The following is a 5,037-nucleotide window of genomic DNA, read 5'->3' on the forward strand; positions in this document are numbered from 1 at the left end:
GCAGTGGGAAAAGTCTCTTCGACAACTGGCGCTGGGAAAACTGGGCGGCTGCATGTAAAAGAATGAAGCTGGACCATGTTCTTACACCACGTACAGAAATAAACTCAGAGTGGATTAAAGACCTGAATGTGAGACCTGAAAGCATGAAACTACTCGAAGAAAGCATAGGCAGCAATTTCTTTGATATTGGCCATAGCAACATTTTTCTGGATGTGTCTCCTAAGGCAAGGGAAACAAAGGCAGAGATAAACTATTGAGACGACACCTAAATAGAAGGGTTTTGCACAGCGGAGGAAACCTCAACGAGGTGAAAATGCAGCTGACTGGAGCGGAGAAGAAATTTGCAAATAAGATATCCAGTCAGGGGCTAGTATCTAAATATAAAAATATATATACACAACTCAATACACACAAAAAGATAAAAGTGTGATTAAAAATGGGAGGACCCAGGGGCACCCAGGGGGCTCAGTGCCGCCTTCGGCCCAGGGCGTGATCCTGGAGTCCCAGGATCGAGTCCCACGTCCTGGAGTCCCAGGATCGAGTCCCACGTCGGGCTTCCTGCGTGGAGCCTGCTCCTCCCTCCTCCTGTGTCTCTGCCTCATTCTCTGTGTCTCTCATGAGAGACAGTTTAAAAAAACAAAACAAAAAAAAAAAATAAAAAAAATAAAAAAAATAAAAAAACAAAAACAAAACAAACCAAAACCACCCAACAAGTATTGATGAAGATGTAGAGGAAAAGGAATTCTCGGACGCTCTCGGTGGGAATGTAAACCGATGAGCTGCCGTGGAAAACAGCATGGAGGTTCCTCAAAAAAAATCAAAAATAGAAATACCATATGATCCTGCAGTTCCCCTCCCGGGCACTTTCCCTGGGAGAACAGCCGGAAAGCTGTCGCCGGGAAGAGTGAGCGCGGCCTGGCATCTGCGCAGGCCCCTGGGCTCCTGGGAGCCTGTGTCCCGCTCGGGGGGAGCCAAGGCCTGAGCACCGGCCCCGGGGGGGGGGGGTTCCAGGAGCTGCTGGGGGCTCACCGGCCGCTCCTCCCGCACCCTCGCAGGCCACCGCGGGGCACCCACACCGGGCAGCACCTGCACCAGCCTCCGGGCTCCCCGTATCTCGCGCGGCCCGGGGGTCCTGGCCAGTCGGTGCCCACGGGCCTTGGGCCGCGCTTCTTCCCGGCGGCTGCACCTGCTCCCCTCGCAGGGCCCCTGCCCTGCCAACCGCTGTCGCCTCCGTGTCACAGACGCCTTGGTGATAATAGAGCCAGACAGTGTGCGGCCTTTGGAGACTGGCTTCTTTTATTGAGCCGGATTTCCTGCAGCTTCCCCCAAATTGCCAACGTCCGTGGCGCGTTCCTGGGGGCCAGGCAGTAGCCCCGCAGGGCCGCCAGGCCGGCCGAGCAGCGGTGGCCTGCAGAGGGGCCTGCGGCCTGTTTCTGGTTCGGGCTGATGCGAGTAGAGATGCCACGAGGGGCTGCGGACAGGTTTTGTGTGAAAATCAGTTTTTCATTTCTCCAGGATAAACGCCCGAGAGTGAGGCCGCCGCGTGAGATCGCAGCCCTGGCCCAGGGGCCCAGGAAGCCGCGAGCTGTCTGCCTCCGGGGCTGCCGCGCTCTGCAGGTGCCAGGCCTCGGCCCACGGGACACGGGACACGCAGCCCGGCTCCTCATGTTAGCAAAGACCCTTGCAAGTGTTGACTTGCCACCTCTGGACCTGCGCTGCGGAGGTCGGCCTGGCTCGTGCCCGATGCCCTTGCCTCTCACCGGTGCGTCCTGAGAGTCCTTTGCAGGTTCTAGATCCGAGCTCTCTACCAGATGTGCAGCTCGCCGATGTCCCCCCTCGACCTACAGTTCATCTCGTCATTCTCACAACAGGGTCTTTCGTAGAACAGAATTTTTTATTTCGAGGACATCTAGTTCGTCTCTTTTCTTCCCTTCTTCTGTAGACTAAGCCCCTGGTGTCCTCTGGGGAACCCTGCCTGTCTTGAGGACCCAACCGTCCCGCGTGTGGTCTTTGAGGCCGGGCCGTGGGCACTTACAGGGGCGCGGCCAGCGGGCCTCGGGGCTCCTTCCCGGCTCCTTCCCACTAGGGCCCTCAGAGGACCTGCCCGCCCCCCCCAGCAGGTGCGCCCCCACCTGTCTGCCGCCTGGCCCCCATCTGCAGCTCCAGGCGTCTTTGTGCAGGATCTTGGCGCTGACACTTCCCAGTTGTCTCCGCTGACACCTTATTGAGGTCCTCGGCTGAATTCCTTTTGTCCACTTTGTCTCCACTTGTAGCCTCTTGCCCCATCCTCCCCGCAGCCGAGGCCTCCGCTTTGTTCAGGGCTCCTGAGTGGGGGACAGTTCCCTCGTCTGTGCAGGGCACACTGCCCCCACCTCGTGACCCGGGCGTTCTCCGGGGGACGGGGACACCAGGGTGACCGCAGCCCTGCTTACACTGTCACACTAGGGAAAGACAAGAGGGACCGTCACTATCAGTGCGTTTCGTTGTCCTAACTGACCACCTGAATGCTGGATTGCTTGACTACTTTTTGACATTCATACTCTCAGTATTCATATTTAATCTTATGATTCACTTTTTAAAAGATTTTATTTATTTATTCCTGAGAGACACAGAGAGGGGCAGAGACCCAGGCAGAGGGAGACACAGGCTCCCTGCAGAGAGCCCGATGCGGGACTCGATTCCAGGACCCCGGGGGTCACAGCCTGAGCTGAAGGCAGACGCTCAACTCCTGAGCCACCCAGGTGCTCCCATGATTCACTTTTAATTAAGTTTTTAAAAATGGATTTGTAAATATTCTCCCTTCTTCTATTTTCTTGAATAGATTGTGCAAAATTTATGTTAATCCTTTAAATGTTTCCTAGAATTCTTCAGTAAAATCATTTGGGCCTGGAGACTTGTTTTCTCGGGAGCTTTTAAATTACAAATTCAATTTTTTGGATGGTTCTGGAACCATTCCAACATATTCCATCTTGGTTGAGTTTTGATAGTTCATGGCTTGGGTTTCTATAAACTGAAAACAAAAAAAAACCCCAAAAACAACGAAATCCCTGACAAATGTAATAGGGTTATTTACAATAAAATTGAGAGTGAAAAAAATCATAAAGTATCTTAAAGCTTATCCTTTCAAATTTCAATCGGAGTCTGTGATAGTTTAATATTCAACAAATAATTCTTGAGGGCCTACCGTATGTCAAGCCCTGAAGTTTCAGGCTCTGAAGACAGAATTCAAACAAGAAGTAGTTCTATCCTCAAGGAGTCTAGAGGACCTAGCGTCAGAAACAGACATTAAATTCTCTACTCAAAGCACCTTGACTTCAGCCTTTACCTCCACCAGCCTGTTTGCTTTATGAGCTATTAATGGAGTTGTGTAGACATCCCATAAACGGTCCTGATTCAGGTCCACGTATCCTTTTTGAGTCTAGCCAGTCTAGCCAGGGCGCAGCTGCTGGCACATTCCCTGTGCAGGAGATATGGGCTATGTCTTGACTGGGAGAGAGAGATCTGTGTGTTTGGAAGCTCGATGAGAGCTGTTGACAGCTATATTGGTTTTCCATTGCTGCCTTAACAAATAATCACAAACTTGGAGGCTTAAGATAGCGCAAACTTATTATTTTACAGTCACATAGATCACAAGCCAAACACAGGTCTCACTGAGCTAACCTCAAGGTGCAAGCTGGGCTGTGTGCCGTTCTTGACGCTTTAGAGGATAATCTATTTCTTGGCCTTTTCCAACTTCTTGAGGCCACCCGCATTCCTTAGTTCATGGCCTCCTTCTTCTATCTGCAAAGCCAGCAACGGCAGGTCAAGTTCTCGCATTGCATCATTCTTATCTTCTGTGGTCACGTTTCGTCATGACGCTCTTCTTCTGGCTCCCTGTTACCTTTTTGAGAATCCTTGTCGTGACATTGAGGTCACAGATCATCTAGGATAATCACCCCACCTCAGAGTTCTTAATCACAACCCTAAAGTCCCTTTTTGCTGGGGAAGGTAATATATTCACAGATTCCGTTGTTTAAGCCATGAACGTTTTGCCTACCACAGCAGGTTTTATCAACTTAAAGGGTTCTGATATGGCCTATGATTCACTGAAAGAAATTCAAAACCATGTAATCTTCATATTTAGCCATTCCAGTTGTCGAGGCTGCTAGTCTTCAAAACATGAGGCGAAATAATGTTAAATTGGCTGGTGATATAATCATTTTTGTTTTGGACTGAATGTTTGTGTACCCCCCCCTCCCCCCACCGCACAAATTCATATGTTGAAGTCCCAACCCTCAATGTGACTGTTTTTGGAAATGGGTGATTAAGTTAGGGCACAGGATGGGGCCGTGATCAATAGAATTAGTCGCCTTATAAGAAGAGATGTGAGAGCTCACATTCTTTCTCTCTCTTTTTTTTTTTTTCTCTCTCTCTCTCCCTACCATATGAGTATACAGCAAGAACATGAGTCCTTGTTAGGAACTGAATTGGCTACTACTTTGATCTGGGACTTGTAGCTTTCAGAACTGGGAGGAAATAAACTTCGTTGGTTTAGCTACCCACCCTGTGGTTTTGTGTTATGGCAGCCTGAGTGACTAAGGCAGAATTTGGAACCGAGAAGTGAGGTTCTGCTTCAATAAATAACAAAACGTGGAAATGACTTTGGAACTAGGTGACATATAGAGGCTGAAGGAGTTTTGAGGTACATGCTAGAAAAAGCCAAGTTGCCATGAAGTGACTTTTGGTAAAATTATAGATGCTAAAGGTGATTCTGGTGAGAGCTCAGAAAGCAAAGCGTACTGGAGAGAGAGCTTCCATTTCATCGGAGAATATGTAAATAATCAAGAACAGAGTGTTAGTAGAAAACATGGACATGAGGGTCATTCTGGTAAAGACTCAGATGGAATGAGGAACAGTTTGCTGGAAACTGAAGGAAAGGCGATCCTTGTTATAATATGGCAAAGACCTTGGCTGAGTTGTGTTGTAGTGTTTTGCGAAAGGAAGAGCCTGCAAACGATGTAACGGGATGTTTAGCAGGAGAGATTTATAAGCAAAGTA

This window comes from Vulpes lagopus, chromosome 13 (genome assembly GCF_018345385.1).
Source record: "Vulpes lagopus strain Blue_001 chromosome 13, ASM1834538v1, whole genome shotgun sequence".
In the NCBI taxonomy this organism is placed as follows: Eukaryota; Metazoa; Chordata; class Mammalia; order Carnivora; family Canidae; genus Vulpes; species Vulpes lagopus.